The 20175-nt window shown below is 42.4% G+C and overlaps 1 protein-coding gene, 1 long non-coding RNA gene and 1 pseudogene across 5 annotated transcripts in view; 2 read left to right on the forward strand and 1 right to left on the reverse strand.

Moving 5' to 3' along the window:
* The window catches only part of LOC309627954, a 467251-nt gene that overhangs the window by 322285 nt on the left and 124791 nt on the right, over positions 1-20175 (forward strand). The window lies entirely within an intron of this gene.
* Positions 1-20175, reverse strand: part of LOC309627834 (bifunctional phosphoribosylaminoimidazole carboxylase/phosphoribosylaminoimidazole succinocarboxamide synthetase) — a 384443-nt gene that overhangs the window by 171289 nt on the left and 192979 nt on the right. For all 3 annotated transcript variants that reach the window (XM_082390052.1, XM_082390053.1, XM_082390054.1), the window contains one exon: positions 1187-1358. The gene's annotated coding sequence lies outside the window, so the exon portion shown is untranslated. The remainder of the gene's footprint in view (positions 1-1186; positions 1359-20175) is intronic.
* LOC309628485 (coiled-coil-helix-coiled-coil-helix domain-containing protein 2 pseudogene) lies at positions 893-9453 on the forward strand (annotated as a pseudogene). Its single transcript has 2 exons — positions 893-934; positions 5501-9453. The product of its transcript is annotated as a coiled-coil-helix-coiled-coil-helix domain-containing protein 2 pseudogene (transcript).

Raw genomic sequence — 20175 nt, forward strand, 5'->3', positions numbered from 1 at the left:
CCTTAATAAAGACAATGGAAAACAAATACAGGCCTGTGGAGGAAAAGACTCAGCATTACTTAGGGCTAACAAATGCTGTTGTGGGCACCATAATGCTTAATGTGCACGGCTTGCCTGAGGATTCTGTAATCTGGGCTCAACTGTAGTTGACAACACTATACTCACAGACAGACCACCGAGGCTGTTTTCGTCTTTGTCCTTCAAACACAGTGAGAATATCACAGGTCACATCATCTATGCCTTCAACACGTACTAGGGCAACTTAATGCAGTGCCAGTCATTCATAGGAAACACTTTTTGAGTGCCTAAGGTGAGGCTGAATAATACCTGGTCCCTGGCTTCATAGAACCGGCAGCTGAGAGAGACAGACTAGCCGATAATCATTTGCAGAGAAAGTAACAAGTTCTTTGCGGGAGCCAGGCAGTCAAGGGCAAACAAATCAGAGCGGGTAGTGGGAAAGGGCTTCTCAGAGGAGCTGACTTCTGAGCTGTCAGTAGCAGAACGTAACCATCTCTGACTTCAATTCCCAGCACTCAGGTGAGAAAGTACCTCCTTACCCTGCTTCTCTGAGTTCTTGACACGGTAACAGCCAGATGTAGTGCCTGTGCTCTAAGAGGAAGAGAAAGAGAGAGAAAACAGGAAAGAGCAACGAGAAGGAGAGAGAGAGAAGGAGAAGGACGACGAGAGGGAGAAGGGAGGGGAGGAGAGAGAGAGAGAGAACAAGACGCAGAAACTGAAAGCCCCATTGTAGGCAGGTTCTGGAAGCTGCTAGACATGGCCAGGGGGATGAAGGGTGACACCCTGAGCCCCAGCAGTTTGCATCCTCAACGCGGGTGTAAAACCTAGTGTACGAACCACCCTTCCTCCTCGCCAGGCAATGGGACAGGGGGACATGGTCTCCTCCAACCCGAGGAGCTTGGGTCGAGCCAAGGCAGTGAGCTGCTGCCTTCCTCCCCCAGTGAGGGCAGCAAGATAAAGGCGCACATCTCTACGCTCTCCCACAAAGTGTGGCCAGACGCGTATGCTAATTCCCCGAGGAAAGGTCTCCGCACAGAGCGCACCACGCACCCCAGGCCTCCACCTTCCCAGAAGTGGAGCCCACGAGGATGCCGCTCTGCCTCCTTCGGGACCCCACTCCCACCCCGGAACTCCGCTGAAGGTCAGGAAAAAAAGTGCGAGTGATTACCTCAGGCTGTCCTCCAGGGTCTCCTCGTCGGAAGAGAAGGTCCCATTGCTGACACTCGGGGGAGAGCGACCCGTGCGCCCTGCAGACGCCTCCCGGGCCGTCGACGTGCCTTTCTTTCTCCTTTTGCCAAACAACTTCTTCAAAGGCTGGAATTTGCCTCCCTTCTTCTTGTCTGCGGATTACAAGATAAACACACGCTGCAGTTTGACAGGGCTGCCCCTCTGAGCCTAGAGAGAATTACCACCGGGCTGCGAGCCGGGGCAAAGGGCGGCCCAGCTGTTGGAGCCAAGAGCCACCGGGCCGCGCGCCAGCGCCGTCGTCGGGCAGCCGGTGCGCGCAGCAGCGGGCGAGGCGGGCCCCGGGCATGGGTCCCCCGCCCCCCACCCCCCGCCCCCCGGGCTCTCGACAAGCGCCCGCGGGCACCACGAAGGGCTTCCAAGCTTCATGGTGGTCGGCAGCACGTGCCACACGAAGCTGCTGCCTGCTTTCTTTTAACAAAGCAGATGGCCAGGGCCCCTTTCCACGGAAGAAGCTGAGAAAAACACCTAAGTCAGACAGGTGGTTAAAAGATTTATATATCTGTGTATGTGACTTACATATATATATCATCTCCCCTGAGAATCACTCTCTTTCAGCCTTTGTTAGGTAACAGAAGATGACTTCTAACTCTTGGCGTAAGCTTTGTCCCCAATTCCTTCCATCCCCATATATTTCCAGTTTATTCTTCTTGTCTCCTTTTAAGATCTACTATGACGAGCCCCCAGAGGAGTTGCTATGCACATCTTTCCATATATTACTTGATCCAGTCAGGACCCAGGCTCACTGCCAGCACTTTCTACAGATATTTTAGGTACCTTTCAGTTCTGCTCCTTCAGATACAAATCCCTCCAAATTACTCCATTCCTACCCCAGAAAAGAAAGTGTAAATCACCCTCTACCAGGAGAAGTATCTTCTCAGATCTTTCCTTTTCTTTAAGAAGCTTAAAGAGTCATTTATCCAGTGGTCAATCTTTTTTTTAAAGTATTTAACCCTTACTATGCACAACTGCTCTAAGACCTTTACAGATATTAACTCAGTTATCTTCAAAACAACCCTGGGAAGTGGTTACTACTAACATCCCTATTTCACGGGTGAGGAACCTGAGGCCCAGAGAGATGAAATTACTTGTCTGTGTCATAGGAAACATATCTTGGAAGCTGAAGTCAGGAGTTTTGAGGGAAAAGGAGAGATGAACACTCACAATGTGTATAGGAAAGTACTTGCACAAAACACACAGGTACGAGCCCCCAGCTGGGTATCAGAGCCCCCAGATCTCTGCTGGCCAGAGTCTACAGAGAGATCTGAGTATAAAAATGACATTAATGAGGTTCAAGGTAGTCATATCATTTCCTCTGGTGATCTGCAGCTCTGGCCTTACTAAGAGTTCACAGAAAATCTGACGTGAGGAAGAAACTACTTTGCTCTGAGCAGTGGCGTGAGGCAGTGAGGAAGCAGAAAGTATGATCACCAATTACAAAAAGATAACAGTCTGGAATCCTTAGTATAAATACAAACACACCTTCAAACTTCATCAATCCCTGAAATAACATACTGTATCACCCTTAAAAGGAAAGGAGATTTACAACATAGCAGATGCCCCCATACATAAGGCATTCTGCTAGGCATGTAGTCCTCAGAGTTAAATTATTTAAAAGACAAGGAAATGTGCAATATAATTGAGATCATATCATTTAAAAATGGTAAAAAAAAAAAACCCAAAATTGGAGGGTTTATTTCAGAATGTCTGTATGTTTTCAGTGGTTATTTATTCAGGAGTATAGGCCAGATTTTCACAAAACCTACTTTTGGTTCCCATCAGTAAAATCTCCAAAGGCTAATATAAAAAATTATAATCAGTAGTTTTTGAAGACCACCACAGAATATTAGGGAAATGTTAGAAGAATTGAAATTCTATAAGGTGCCTCAAGTATCATTACAATTACTATAGAATTGGTCTTTGGCACTGCCTGATGAAATAAGTGAGTACTTTCTCTACAACTGTCCAAGGCTCAAAATATGTAAGTGACATCTGATTTCTAAGTTTGACAGCATCATAGTAAATGGTCAAACAGTAACTTATGCTACATTTCACTTATTTCTGAGGTAAAATTCTTCCTTTTTCCTTTTATATCATTTGCTTTTTTTCCCACTGTAGAAATACCTAACCCCAAATTCTCTAATCAGAAATATTCTAAAAGACCATAGCAAAATTCTGAAAGTATCAGTTATGATAACATCATTACCTCCAGCCTGGGCCCACAAATCTAGTTTTTAAGCTAAGTAGAGAATTTTAGAATGTTAGAATTTATTGATGGGGGGAAAAAAGTCATCCCTTTCTCTAAAATCAAGGTGGATTTGGTGGGGTTCAGTTGAGCTGGAACCAAGAGAGTTAACTGTAATTAAAGGCAAATTAAATTACAGTTTCTTGAATGGGTATTTAACTGATGGGTGACCTGGTCTACATGGTCAGCCAAGAAGGCTGATGAGGGCCTTTGTAATGCTCGGTGTCTTTTTTTTTTTTTTTTAATTGGGGTATAATTGATTTACAATGTTGTGTTAGTTTCTGCTGTACAGCAAAGTGAATCTGCTATGCAAATACATATACCCACTCTTTTTTAGATTCTTTTCCCATATAGGCCATTGCAGAGTATTAAGTAGAGTTCCCTGTGCCATACAGTCGGTCCTTATTAGTTATCCGTTTTATATATAGTAGTGTCTATGTGTCAATCCCAATCTTCCAATTTATCCCTCCCCCCATTACCCCCTGGTAATCATAAGTTTATTTTCTACATCTGTAACTCTATTTCGGTTTTGTAGATAAGTTCATTTGTAGCCTTTTTTTTTACATTCCACATATAAGCGATATCATATGATATTTGTCTTTCTCTGACTTACTTCACTCAGTATGAGAATCTCTAGGTCCATCCATGTTGCTGCAAATGGCATTATTTTGTTCTTTTTTATGGCTGAGTAATGCCTGTCTTTTTTTTTTTAAACTTATTTTTGTCTGCATTGGGTCTTTGTTGCTGCGCGTGGGCTTTTCTCTAGTTGCGGTGAGCAGGGGCTACTCTTCGTTGCAGTGCGCAGGCTTCTCATTGCAGTGACTTGTCCTGTTGCAGAGCACGGGCTCTAGGCACGCAGGCTTCAATAGTTGTGGCGTGTGGGCTCAGTAGTTGTGGCTCGCAGGCTCTAGAGCACAGGCTCAGTACTTGTGGTGCAGGGGCTTAGTTGCTCCGTGGCATGTGGGATCTTCCTGGACCAGGGCTTGAACCCATGTCCCCTGCATTAGCAGGTGGATTCTTAACCACTGTGCCACCAGGGAAGTCCTGCCTCAAGTGTCTTGAATGGGGGCAGCCACCAGATAAAATATTTGCTGCACTGGTCATATTGGGGGGGGCGGGGCAGAAAGTGAACAGACAGTCTAGGAGAGGGCACCAGGGTATGGAAGCCTCAGCTCGGAGAACTTGGTGGGCTTCATGTGAGTACAGAATGGTCTCCTTCAGGTGACCTATCTGTAGAGCTGGTCGTTTGAGGACTGATTGTAATCCAGGCAGCCTAGCACTTTGTGCTGCATGTTATATGGGCAATCACTTGGCATGAGCCCACACACATCATCCTGGAAGACATGTCAAAGTCCAGATGTCAGATAGCGCCCTTCTCATAAATTACTTGGGAAAGGCTGCTTCTTCATCAATGCCTTACTTATTACCCGGAAGGTAAAAGAACAGTAAAACCTACCTGAACTCTCCATCCAACAAACAATCCTCTTACCATGAGAAAAAAAAAGATTCAAAGTCCTAAGAACACCAATCTTTCTTCGGAGGAGGAGTCAGAACACAGAAGCTTTTGTTAGACGTCTGCTTCAAAGTCTTAGTGTTTGGTGACATCTCAGTTATAAAAAAAAAAATTTCCCACATTCTCATTTCCAACATTAATTATACATTCCTGTCAGAAGTATCTTTACATTTTGAATAAAATTTAGAAGTTTATTTTTATGATTATTTTATTACTGACTGTGGCAATTAATTATTTTTCCAGGATTAACTTTAGGAAAAACTCAGTAACTGCAACGAGGTCCACCCAACATTCGGACAGCAAACTGTGATTTAGCAACGTTAATAGGGAATAAAATTTTATAAATCAGGGAAGGAGTTATACTCTTATTTACTTGATTCCCCAATTTTACTCTCAATGTTTAGGTCTAAGATCTTTTATATCAAAAAAGCGAGTACTTAAGAAGCAGCCGGGGTCTCCTCCGAGTCTCGCTCTTCTAGACCCCGCTTCGCCGCGCATTTAAGGTGCCTCGTGGAAGCCGAAGCCGCACACCCCGCGTGGCCCCTCCGGCCAGCTGGGCACCTCAGATGAGAAGTGCACCCAGGCCAGCGCCCGCAGCTCAGCCGCCCGCAGCGGCTCCACCATCTGCCGTTGGCTCCCTGCTTCTGCTCCCCGGCGGCCAGGTCTGATGGCCCAGGTGGCAACCACTGCAGCCGGCGTGGCTGTGGGTTCTGCCATCGGCCACACTCTGGGTCATGCCCTCCCTGGTGGCTTCAGTGGAGGAAGTAATGCTGAGCCCTCAAGGCCTGACATCTCTTACCAGGAGCCTCAGGGAACCCAGCCTGCACAGCAGCAGCAGAGTGGCCCGTGCTTTTTTGAGGTGAAACAGTTTTTGGAGTGTGCCCAGAACCAGGGTGACCTTAAGCTTTGTGAAGGCTTCAGCGAGGTGCTGAAAACAGTGCAGATTGGCGAACGGGTTAGCTTCATCAAGAAGTCCCAATTGGAGGCATGAAAAATCATCTCTCATGACCACGTCGGTTTAGCATTAAAAATATAATTGATGGTGAAGATGTGAAGTGTGAAGCCACCAGTTAAACCTCTCCTCGATCATTAATAGCTTTTGTGCTTCAGGATTGCAGTGGAAGAGGGTATTCTCACCGTATAGAAGCTCACGGAGATGGTATTGCGTTTGGGGCTGGGTGTGTGTGTGTGTGGCCTCTTAAACATGCTTTTGTTTGTGAATTAATTAGAATAAAGTGATTTTCTTTCCAAAAAAAAGCAAGTACCTAAATTGTATGAAGCACTTGAAATTCTATGCCATTATGAAAACCTGAGCGTGTGTCTGTACATAGCCACTCGATAAACTATTTTATGACCAGTTTATGATTTGGGGGCTGTAATAACTGTCTGTCTCCCCGGAATCAACTGGATTAAGTGCACGGTCATCAACAGCAGCTATTTTTCTTGACGAATAACGCCAATTGTCATTGTGAATATATTTGTACAGATGGGGCCTAAAAGATCAAAGCAATTTTCACAGTGCAGTAAAAGAGAACACTTCTGCAATGTTATTAATATTCCAAAATACAATGGTCATGTAGAAGGAGTATGGCTTCGCAAAGTATTCTCTAACATTGAAGTATTTAGAATGGCATTTTAGAAGTTTACAACAGAAATCTACTTTTGTTGGGTGGTTGGGACAGTGGGGAGAGGAGAGGAGGGAGAAGAAAGAAATGTTATTTCTACTAAATTTGTTTTTTTAATGACTGCAGCTCTAGTTAGGGGTTAAGTATGTAGGCCCCAGAGATGAGAGCAGTTGGCCTGAATCCTGATCCCATGTCTTACTAGCTATGAAACATCTGCTTACCAGCTTCTGTGGAAATGGACCATCTTAAATGGTAAGATTGAGTTTATAGGAGAAAAAACAGTGGGTATCACATTTTCTTAATATTTCAGCATTTCTGTGCCATAATTTTTCACATGAAAGAACCTGTATCTGCACATACACTGCTTCAGGGATCACAGTAATTTTCATTCTTTAAGTACTGAATTAAATTAATTTATTTTCATCATCCAATAATTACTTTAGGGAATTTGTTTTCATTTTAAAAAGTACTCACTATCCGTTATTTCATGGATATAATTACATACCATTTGATGGCTGCATCATCATAATTGCTAGTTTATATAGAAGATTCTAAAAATTAAAAATCACTGGGCAAGTCAAGCAAATCTGATTCATTTTCCATTTGTCATAAGAATGCACTTCTTACATTTTCATTTCTAAACCTAAAATAATAAAAGCATACAATTTCTCTGCATTGGATTTATATGCTACACTTCCAAATGAGAAACAGAATTTCCTCTCATAGTTCATCTGGAGCATCATAAACGTCTTAGTCTGGAGTTTCTCAGAATGTGCTCTGTGGGTCAGTACCAGGTTCTTATCCAAAGACCAGTACATTTGAGAATCCACGTAAAACAAAGTTAAACATGCTTCTTTACTATGGGACCTTTCAGGGTCTTTAATATGCTGATATCATTATTGTGCTCCAGAAGAGCAGAGAATACGCAGTGCTGCCCAAACTTGACTTTCTGGACATCTATCATGACTAGTGTTCCTCTGAACACACTCGGGGAAACAATGTCTTCACTATTTCTTTCAAATGTCTTCTAGTTTCTTTAGGTACCATATATTTTATACACACTAAATTCCTCCCCTAAATTCCAGAGCACACTGCCCAGTAAACACGAGTTTACATTACTAGAGTGTACGTCTAGCAATCTTTTTTAACTGAACAGTTTCTTCTCTAAAGTATTCTGATGTTCCAGGGCTAAGAAAAGCACTGCAAAATTCCTCTTAAATTAGTAAAATTATAGGATTCAGGCAACTGCTGTGGACCATGCCTCAACACGATGCCTCACACTAAACAGACACTCAGTATACAGATGGACTGTTCCCTATTCCCTTAGGGCTAGACATGCTTTAGAAATCAGAAGTTTTCAGATTGTAGAGAGGCATATTTAAACCCCAGTGGGGTCTGTGACAGCACTTTACAATCAAATGCAGTGTTTCTGGAAAACATTTATATTCACCTTACTTTTTGCTAACAAATGAATTTGCGCCAAACTTACAAAGAACCTTTGGGAGTTTGAAAGTACAGATAAAGGGTGGTGATCTCTTTAGGCAGCACCGTCAGCCCCGTAATCACACTTTTTCTGAAAATGCAAGTTTGTTCCAATGTGATTGACATATGTTATCCCAACCACGAGAAACACTGAGTGCGGAAAACTGCACTCAGCTGAACTGAGGTGGGTAGGAATACACAAACCCCACACACACATACACCTCAAATGTCTACCAGTTCCCGCAGATTGCCACCTGTGTTATGAGATAAACCCACACACATGTGATGTTACAGCTTTCTGTCCAATTTCGGAAAAAAACCCTTCCACAGCCTCACGATAGCTCACAAGTTGCAGCCGTCCGATGCTCTAGTCCACGAGAAAACTTTGTCTTTTTCAAGGTAAAGTACCATATATATTGGAGTATTGTTTATTTCATTATCATTTAACATGTGTAAAACTGTGCTACAATTTTTATTAGGTGCCTACCCTTTTAAATAAGTCACTTAAAATTTTTTGTGTTGTGCTGCTATCCCATTTTCCCATTAGCCCTTGGTTTTCACTTTGTGATTCTGCAGAGCTCATTGATTTTCAGCAATACCTATGTCATGTTATAGCAAAATTGACTGCACATGCTAAGCAGAACCTGCTGAAATAGGTTTGTACTGTACTTACTAGGTCTAAGCAAGGACCAATCGTTTCTTTGGCCCTTTGTTTCTCCAAACCACATTAATTTTTCATTTTTCTGGTTTTTCCCATTGGACTATCTCAGAACCCCCTTTTACATGTTTCACAACAATTCACAAGAGAAACCAAATAATATTGAGAAGCAGTAACAGAGGCAGATACGATTTTTCATGTGAAGTCTCAGTGTTTGGCCACATTTCTCCCACATACTATAAGACGTGTGGGTGGTGGTTCTTTTCACTGCCAATTTCTGCCACTTGAGTTTCAGAGGGTGCTGTGAATCAACGCCCGACTCTGAGCGGAGAATACTGGCAGGGGGAGCTGCCTGATACCTTGCCCTACATATTTAGTGCAGCAGCCAACTACCTCAACAAAGGATACCTCTACATGAGGGCTGAACACCTTAAATTCATTTCCATTCAACACATACTATTGAACACCCAACACCTGTGGGATCAGTGCAGGGGCCCAGCTGGCAGCACTAATGGGTAAAACAAAAGCTTTAGGGATATCTGAGGCTGTATCAGTCAGGGTTTAATCAGAGAAACAGAACCAGCAGGAGGTGTTTTTGCACGGGCATGTGTGCATGTGCATGAGTATGTGCATGTGTGTGTGTGTGTGTTTGTGTGTGTGTGTGTGTGTGTGTGTGTGTGTAAAATACATTAAGAGATTTATTGCAAGAAATTGGCTTATGCCAGGTGGAGGCTGGCTAAGCAAGTTTGAAACCCATAGGGCAAGTCCTCAGGGAGGGCAGGCTGGAATTTGCTGCTGGTTCCCAGGTGGAATTTCTTCTCCCAGGGAAGCCTGAGTCCTGTTTTAAAGGCTTTTCAATTTATAGACTCAGGCCCACCCAGATTATGCTGTATAATCTCCCTTGCTTAAAGTCAACTGATTATGGACTTTAATTACATACAAAACATCTGTACAGCAACAGCTCAATGAAACAATATTTGTGTTTGATTAAATAACTAGGGAGTATAGCCTAGTCCAGCTGACGCAGCAAAATGATCACACCCCACCCTCTGTCAACTTGGCACTTGTGCTCAGCTCCTCAAACCACGCTTCATTTCCACACAAAGCCAATAACAAAGACATACTTCCACTGACATGACACAACTATCCTACGTACATCTGAAAACACACTAACCCGTTCCCCAGAAGAAGATGTGAAGTGCTTGGGTGGTGCTCACACTTCTCCTGTAACTTATAAACTGAGACATAGAGTTATTATTAATACATCTTATGTTAGATGATAAGGAGATAAGAAAAACATATTTGCTTAATATATATACAAACATATTCATAACAAAATAAGGAAGAAATACTCATAGCTATCATGGGTTGTTTCTGCAATGGTCATGTGGTTGTACCTGGTCTGTATAGCTATCTTCTTCTACTACCCATTCCACATTCCTTTTGCTCTCGGCAAGGACCTCAGCTGGTTGTGGTTCTTTGCCTTATGAGTTGACTCAAACCTGCATTCCTGAAGACCTTGGTCCATTAGCTGTCCTGAACTGGGTTGTTGTAGTTTTTGATTACCGCACAGGACATGGGAATGCTAGTATGCCCTAAGGGACCTCCTCTATGCCAGAAAAACTCTTCCTTACCTCCATTATATAGTAGCAGCAATTTTCCCTTGGTAATCAGAATCAATCACTCCAGCTCATACAGCAACCCTCTTCCTTGCCTGTTGATTGAGAGGCATGAGGAGCCCAAAGGAGCCATGTGAGAGTCTCAACAACTAGTTCAGTGGAATCATTGTTGTGTCTCCTAGTGGAAGCATTCCACCTATTGGAACTAAGAACTCTAGACAAGCAGAACCTAAGGTCAAGGGGACAGAAAGGAAAATTTTCCTACTGGATCACTAGGGGTAAAAGAAAATGGAGTCACTCCCATTTCCACCCACTGATTCCTGGACCAATAAGCCTGGCTATGAGAGAAACAGCACCATATATTGGATACTGACTTAGAACATATACTGCATCTGAGAGGACATTATCCCAGCCCCACGAAGTATTGCTACCTCACTGGCACTGTAACTGAGTCTTCTAAAGGCCGTCCCACCACTATATCAAGCCAGCTGCTACAGGATGATGGGGAACATGGCAAGACTAGTGAATTCCATGAGCATGGGCCTATCAAGTTCCTTGATCAGAAGTGATGTCATGTGACCTACCATTATAGTAGATGAGACAGTATGTAACCGCACGGATGATAGTTTTGACAGAAGCACTGCATGCAGAGGAGGCAAAGCTGTATCCAGAATGTCTGTTCTAGTAAGAACAAAGTGCTGCTCCTTCCGTGATGGAAGCAGTCCAATTTAATGAACTTGTACCAGGTAGCTAGATGATTACCCCAGGGAACGATGTCATACTGGGGACTCAGTGTTGGTTTCTGGCCCTGGTGAGTGGAAGTCAATGATGCTGCTGAGCTCATCCACATCCTCCATCCCTGACACCATGGCCATTTTGTTCATGAGCCCATTGGGCAATGACAGGGGTGGCTGGGAAAAGAGGCTGCCAGGTATCCACAGAATGGGTCATCCTATCCCTTGACTATTAAAATCCCCCTCAGGTCACTCTTTGGAGAGCATCTACATGAGTCACAGATAGCTTTTTTTTTTTAACTTTTTATTTTATATTGGAGTATAGTTGATTAACAATGTTGTATTAGTTTCAGGTGTAAGTGATATCATACGATATTTCTTTCTCTGTCTGCTTACTTCACTCAGTATGACAATCTCTAGGTTCACCCATGTTGCTGAAAATGGCATTATTTCATTCTTTTTAATGGCTGAGTAATATTCCATTGTACATATGTACCACATCTTCTTTATCCATTCCTCTGTCGATGGATATTTAGGTTGCTTCCATGTCTTGGCTATCGTAAACAGTGCTGCAATGAACACTGGGGTGTATGTATCCTTTCGGACCATGTTTTTCTCTGGATATATGCACAGGAGTGGGATTGCAGGATCATATGGTAGCTCTATTTTTAGTTTTTTAAGGAACCTCCATACTGTTCTCCATAGTGGCTGTATCAATTTACATTCCCACCAACAGTGCAAGAGGGTTCCCTTTTCTCCACACTCTCTCCAGCATTTATTGTTTGTGGATTTTTTGATGATGGCCATTTTGACCAGTGTGAGGTGATATCTCATTGTAGTTTTGATTTACATTTCTCTAATAATTAGTGATGTTGAACATCTTTTCATGTCTTCTTTGGAGAAATGTCTATTTAGGTCTTCTGCCAATTTTTTGACTGGGTTGTTTGTTTTGATACTAAGCCGCATGAGCTGTTTGTAAATTTTGGAGACTAATCCCTTGTCGGTCACATCATTTGCAAATATTTTTCTCCCAATCTGTGGGCTGTCTTATCATTTTGTTTATGGTTCCCTTTGCTGTGCAAAAGCTTTGAGCTTAATTAGGTCCCATTTGTTTATTTTTGTTTTTATTTCCATTACTCTGGGAGATGGACAGAAAAAGATATTGCTGAGATTTATGTCAGAGAGTGTTCTGCCTATGTTTTCCTCTAAGAGTTTTATAGTGTCCGGTCTCACATTTAGGTCTTTAATCCATTGTGAGCTTATTTTTGTGTGTGGTGTTAAAGAATGTTCTAATTTCATTTTTTTAACATGTAGCTGTCTGGTTTTCCCAGCACCATTTATTGAAGAGACTGTCTTTCCACCATTGTATAGTCTTGCCCTGAGACACAAATATCTTAAAATCCTTCGCCCATTCAGGGAGGTCTATCAACATACTTCTTGCCCAGATCTCTCTGTCACCAATTTTCCAATCATATTCCTTCCAAGTCCCTGACCATCCTGCCGAACCACTGGCCACAACCTATGAATTGTTATAGACTTATACCTTTGGCCATTTCTCCTTACAAAAAAAACAATCAGATGCGCTGACTGACATTCTACCCACTGGAAGGATTTCCCTTCCCCACTGTCCTTCAGGGCTGCCCTAGGATGGGGCTAGAGCATAACAGCTTTCAAGTGGTACCTGAATATCATGCAAAACCATCAATAATGAGCCCCAGTTTTTCTCTTCCTCAGTCAACTGGTCATAGGGAACTCCCCATGAGGCCATAGGTGCAAGCTGGGAGAGAGAAGGCAGTGAGCAGGGCTGGGGACCACGGGCATTTGAGCCACTTCTTCATATAATTTTCTTGTGCCTTCAGGGCCTGCTTGAACCTGATTTAGTATATAGCACTTCCTTTTGATGATGGAGGGCTGCCATGCATGTCCAGCTTTATGGCTTGGTGGGTCAGACAACACCCAGGTCATAAAGGGCAACTCAGGTCACACGGTAACTTGGTGGGCCGTGGTTAAGCGTTGAGTCTCTGCTAACACCCACGGGCAAGCCAAAAGCTGTTTCTCAAAAGGACAGTTATCTACAGAGGATGGTAGGGTTTTGCTCCAAAATCCTAAGGGTGTGTGCTGTGATTCACCTATAGGGACCACCAAAGGCTCCAAACACCATTCCTATCTGCCACTTAGACTTCAAGCAGCCCTGCATCTACTGGATCATACGGCCCAAAGGGCAGAGCAGCTTGCGCGGCAGACTCGACCTGTTGCAGAACCTTCTCTTGTTCTAGGCCCTACTCAAAAGAACAGCTTTCGGGTCCCTTGGTAAATGGGCCCGAGACCCAGGTGAGGAATATGTTGCCTCCAGCATCCAAAGAAGCCAACTGGGTGCTGGACCTCTTGCTGGTGGTGGGAGGGGCCAGATGCAACAACTTATCCCTCGCCTTAAAAGGGAAATATGACATGCCCCAGGCCACTGACCTCTAGAATTGTATTAATATGAAAATCCCCTGAATTTCAGTGGGATTTATTTCCCATCCTCTGGGCATGAAAAGGTTTTACCAATATGTCTAGAGTAATTGGTGTCTTCTGCTTACCATGTCCAATCATCATGTTTGCAAGGTTGTAGCCTCTGTGATATTATTATGCGTCACTTGTTTCTTTAAAAAAAAATGATTTTTAAAAGATTCAGTGGTCTCAGTTTGCTATTCTTTCAATATTGAACTGTTAACAGTTCAAGTTCAAAATCTTTATGTCTTTACATTGGTACCTTCATTAAAGTGAGAGCTGGGTGGTACTGATAAACCAGAAAAGGGCCCTAAAGAATGTAATGCTTACTGAGGATTGATGAGTGGAGGATATTTAGTAGCTCGTATGACTATAATGGGTTTAACTGGAAATGACCTAAGTGGTTAGACAGCTGAAAATTCTGAGGAAAAACTGTAGTAATTATTGATAATACAGAGATTCAATTAAGATTAGTTAAATAATTAGTTACAGATTTCAGAATGACTTGATTGACTAATAATTTTTTAAAACATTTATTTATTTGGTTGCTTGGGGTCTTTAGGTGCGGCATGCGGGATTTTCGTTGCGACATGCAGGATCTTTAGTTGCAGCATGCGGGATCTAGTTCCCTGACCAGGGATCAAAGCTGGGCCCCCTGCATCGGGAGCGTGGAGTCTTAACCACTGACCACGAGGGAAGTCCCTGACTAATAATTTTTTAAACTTAAGGGCAGGTGCAGTTTTAGTCCCCACAGGATAAAAGGTGACTTGAGGGTCAAATTCTCAAACCTTGCCTGAGTATGTAAAATTCTTAGAGATGTAAGACAGAAGCCACTAGGTTCTACTATGTGAGCATCAATTCTTGATAAATTTAGCAGGAATTCTCAATGGTACTATTGGGAAATGAACCAAAGTCAAAGTGACATTCATTCCAAGTGGTCTTGGAGCCACTGGGCCAAGTGCTTGTTGCTTACTGAGTCGATGACCTGTGAAATACAGACCCAAGTGGTAGCAGAATGAAACCGCTAGTGTTCAAATGGTCTAGGAAAGGAATACAACCTCACCTGGTCCTCTGTGCCTACCTATGGGTAGAGCTACTCTGATATCATTTCTGAAAACAGAAAAAAATACTGTTTTAAAAGATTTTCAAATGAAATGATATAGTCTGTCTCAGTACTCCAGGTTGGGTCAGACAGTCCGGTCAGGCTATTCTTCTTTGATCCGAACACCATTCTTTTGCACTAATACCAAGTTTCTTTCTTTTGGCTCCTTACTCTGTTCTTACTGGAGAGCACTCTGTGGGGATGAGGCAGTCCCTTGAGAATCACTGCCCCCCACCAGGTTTCTCATGCCCAGACTGAATCTTGGACAACAGCTCAGAAAGGTAATAGATTCACTCTGGCAATGTCTTATTCTGGAGAGACAAAGAAGACACAACCACTATCTGTTTTGTAGAACCTTTCCATTAATTCGTGCACCAGATACTGGTAGAATAAATGACAACCTAATTCTGAGATTCCAAGGGTCAGTGATTTAAATTAACACCCATATCTTGGATGTGTTACCTCTTTGACTAGTAACCACTGGGTTTGTGTGATGTGGAATCAGGGGAAAAAACCCAAAGCTGTCCTTTGCCTTGTATGGTTGGGAATCATTTCTGTGAGGTAATCTAGGTTCTGTGGTGACAAGTGTCTTAGAAATGCAAATATTTGCCACACAACTCACTGTCCAAAGCCTTCAAGGAGAGTCACAGGAGCTCTACAACAAACATCAGGAAACCTCACAAAGGTCACTCCTGAACCACAAACATTATGGCTTTCATTTTATTACCTAAATGCAGCCCTCTGGGCAAATATTTCTGCTTTTTTTTTTTTTAATTTTTATTTATTTATTTATTTATTTATTTATTTATTTATTTATTTATTTATTTATGGCTGTGTTGGGTCTTCGTTTCTGTGTGAGGGCTTTCTCTAGTTGCGGCAAGTGGGGGCCACTCTTCATCGCGGTGCGTGGGCCTCTCACTATCGTGGCCTCTCCCGTTGCGGAGCACAGGCTCCAGACGCGCAAGCTCAGCAATTGTGGCTCACGGGCTTAGTCGCTCCGTGGCATGTGGGATCCTCCCAGACCAGGGCTCGACCCCGTGTCCCCTGCATTGGCAGGCAGATTCTCAACCACTGCGCCACCATGGAAGCCCTATTTCTGCTTTTTGGGTTGTCTGTTTAGCATCACCAAGTCCAACAGTCGCTAAAACTGTTATTTTTTTGTGTGTACTATTTCTCAACAAAAAAGAGAGATGCTCTTCACCTCAACAGGTCATGTGAATGTGGGGAAACAAGCCCCAGAATCTTGAAGATCTGGGTTTATTTAGTCACCGCTACCATTTTCTTGCTTCTTGGGACCTCAGTTTCCACATCTGTAAGATAAAGAGACTAAACTATATACTATCTAAAGTCCTTCCCTGTTCTAAAATTCTATGAACCATTTCTTTAAAAATTTAGGGAAGTTTAGAATGTATTCTGGCTCATAAAACCTATAACTCTTTTCATAAATTATCTATTCATTATATTCATTATATTTTCTCCATTCCTGGTTTGTCTCCTAATTACACTTGTTTTGTTACATCATGCTTATTTTGCAACATTAAGGACCTTCAGGGTTTGGAAGAGGCAATATCATAGTCTGCAAGTTGGCAAAGAGAGCCAAGTCATTCCATTTCTTTGTGTCAGAATCCAGGTTCCCAGTCCTAGGAATGACAGTGTTGATAGAGAAGGAATAGTGCCACAATCCTAGAACCTGAATTCCCAAACCTCATCACCCAACTGCCTTCCTGGGTCGGACTCAGTGAGGTTTTCTAAGAAAAGGGACTACTATGAGCCTCAACTCTGGGCAAAACATGTGGACCTGCCTTCAGACACACTTCTAAGATATAAGGGATTACATTAGCCACTCAGGGTTCTTTTTAAGTTCTGAAGGGCAAAGCCAGATGGGTCCCAGACAATCTTAGATTTATGGGTCAATGATACAAATGGAGACAGCTTTAGTCGATGACCAATTCTGCCCCAGTATATTCAGATTTTGCCAGCCTTGCATTTGCCTGTCTGTTTTTCTCAGTTGTATATTAAGGAATGTACACCCTATCTGGATTCTCACTCTACCTAATAATCCCACAACTTTATGCCCTGTCTACCAAACTCAGTCCATCTATGGAGAAGCAGTGTTATTCTGTCTAGCACAGGTCAGCGCTACCTCTGCAAGAGCCCTGTTTCCATGGTGATCAGTGCAGATCTGGGATGATGACTAATCAACAAATATTGACTGCAGTCCTACTGGGTACAGAGCACTGAGCTGGCATTGGCATATCACAGGAATTCTTGAGTTCCTGACACCAGCTAGTACTCAAAATTTAGGAGGAGAATAATTTGTTTTTCAAAAGTCACAAAGTTTTCAAGATTCTGGCCTCCTATGAGAAAAAGTTGGAGTCTTGCTAGGGGATAACCCCCTGATAGCAGTTGATAGGGTTTTCTCTATCCAACGATCCAAAGGTTTTAGTGGTAGTGGCGACGGCAGTATATGTGTGTACTGGGGGTGAGCTGAAAAGAAGATGTAAAGTCTTCCCTCGAGGGCTTGTAAAGCCAGGGAGGTTTGGTCTAAGATGAATCCTAAGGCCAGTGTCCTTCAAATACTGGGTGACAGCCCATTTAGTAGACCCTGCAATCAATTTAGTGGGATTTAGAATGCTTTAAAACTCAGTAGAAAAGAAAAAAAGAGAAGAGAGTGGAGTAGAATACAAAACAGGGTGAGTACAATTTCATGAAACTTATGTTTCTAGTTTATATATGTGTGTTTATGTCTATGGGTATTTATGACTTTATACACACATATGTTCTGATATAAGATATATTTCTTGCTCTAGATCAAGTCATAAATACTTGAGAAATGCTAATAAAAAAATTAACACACTTCCCAGTAAGCTAGGCATGCATTTCAATGCAAGAGTCAACAACTATTTATCGACACAAGCCATTGCATATGTGGCAGGCACTCTGGCTAAATGAGAGAAAGTAATGCATGCAAAAACAAGCTAAGAGCTGCCAAAGTGATTAAATAAACTGCCAAAGTCAGAGCTGACGTTCATACTGCTGAAATCTCTACTCTGGCTTTGATCATTCTGCTTCTCAAGCAGCGAAACTCTATCTCAGAGTTGACCAAAATCTTCCACTTCTTAATTTAAAAAGGAAGAAAGCTTTATTAAACTTGAGTCTTTGTGGCTGTTGAGCTTGGTTTTAGAGTATAACTTTAAAACTCCTAATTTGGGGCCTAACTTTAAAAAAGGTATTATGCTTTACCTTTTGTATATGCTTTACCTTCAATATAAAATTCCTTCAAGGGCTTCCCTGGTGGCGCAGTGGTCGAGAATCTGCCTGCCAGTGCAGGGGACACGGGTTCGAGCCCTGGTCTGGGAAGATCCCACATGCCGCGGAGCAACTAGGCCTGTGAGCCACAACTACTGAGCCTCTGCGTCTGGAGCCTGTGCTCCACAACAAGAGAGGCTGCGATAGTAAGAGGCCCGCGCACTGCGATGAAGAGTGGCCCCCGCTCGCTGCAACTAGAGAAAGCCCTCACACAGAAACGAAGACCCAACACAGCCATAAATAAATAAATAAATAAATAAATAAAATTAAAAAAAAATTCCTTCAATAAAAAATTTCACGCAGGAAATCAACTCTGCTTGCACCAGATTCATTTCTGCCAAATCACATTACTTTATTTTTCAAGTGCCTTTCACAGAACAATTTCAAGGAGTTGGGAGTGACGGTTAAGTCACTACTTGCTTTCCATGTCGGACTAGAGAAGCTAAGTTAGCTGAACAAGGTCAGATGCCAAGTGAGTGAAGAAAACAGGTCCCCAGACTCTGAGCCTGCTCTCCAGCCACCTAGCCAGGCAGGCACTCAGATCAGAAGACAGCCTGTTGAGGAATACTCTATTCCTCTCCATCACTTTTGCAAGGATTCCCTTCCTAGACCAATATCTATCCTTTCCTAGACCAATATGAAGCACCAGGATATTAGGCAAAAGACTGAAGAAGGTCATTCTGGAACTGTTAAACAGAAGTAATGTATTAGGCTACAAATCATGTGGGAAATTTCAAAACTTGTTGCTCAGCCCCCCAACCACACAGGATGAAGATATGAATGGATTCAAGGAATCTTTACATATACTCATGAATGATAAATTCCCAGCGGTTACAGGGGACACTTAAAAGATATTTCAAAATATGTCTAATGAAATGAAATTGCTAGCAGAGGGGGTAGATGCTATTTTTTCCCATAAAGAATAAGACTAGTAAACTTTGTTAAACTTTGGCTATGTGCCAGGCTTAAAGTTTTACATGGAATATCTCACAACCACTCTGTAAATTATTATTTTTCACATTTTATAAGCGAGGAAACTGAGGCTCAGAGAGGTGAAACGATTTGTCCAGTGCTACATGGCTGATAAGTGGCAGTGCTGAGATTCAAACCAAGTCTGTCTGATTCCAAATACCATGATCTTAACCATTTTGCTGCATTCCGAACGCGTGTCTTGGTGACACTACTTGACTGAGTGCTCACTCTACATGAGGCAGATGAGCTCCAGGGTCAGATACTGGGTTTGAGTCTCAATTCACTTACTAGCTATGAGACTCTGGGCAAGTTCCATAGTCTCCTAAATTTCTGTTCTATTGGCTGTAAAATATGAATAATAATACAAAGCTTACTGACTTCTAAGGATTAAATTAAATATTGCATATAAAGTATTCAGCAGAACATCAGCATGTAGTAAGTACTCAAAAAACGTTAGCAATTATAGTGCTAGTTAGCATTAAGAGATTCACTGAATTGATGAATGGATATGTCCTGACCTTTATGTGGCATTTCTTAGTTAATACTAAAAAGAGAAAAGATGAGGAAAAGGAGAAGGGAGAGGAGAAGAGTCGGAAATAGGGGAGCCAAATGGGAGAAATAAGAAAATAAAGAGGAAAAAAGAATGTTAAGAAGTACTTAATGAGAAAAAAAGTTAAAGAGCTTTAGATATTTTTCAGAGTAATTCAGATTTACTCAGAAAATATAAATAAGGTTTCTTGATCCTGTTTCACCCCAATCCCAGAACATATTAAATCTCACTGGCACGTAGTAGTATTCTAGATAGTGAAAGTAATGTTAACCCTCTTTCAAGGTGCCTACGATTCTAGACAAACATATAAACAAGTAATGTTTGTAACATACAGATACACAGGCAATAATAGACATATATACAATTTACAATTAGAGTTCAAATAACCATGAGGTGAGGCATTCTCTTTTTTTCTAGGAGGGCTAGAAACCAACCTATATCCTAATAATAGCACTAACTCTGCAGGTCGCTGCCAGGCCCTGGGGTAAAAGGCAAACAGACACGTTCCTAGAGGAACCCTCCTCCCTCCAACACAATCCAAGAGGACTCTGGAAATGGAGGCTTTAGCAGACTCTGAAAGACAACTGTCAAGATAGGGACGTGGTGTTTC

Source organism: Balaenoptera borealis, assembly GCF_965194805.1.
Source record: "Balaenoptera borealis genome assembly, chromosome: 4".
Taxonomy (NCBI): domain Eukaryota; kingdom Metazoa; phylum Chordata; class Mammalia; order Artiodactyla; family Balaenopteridae; genus Balaenoptera; species Balaenoptera borealis.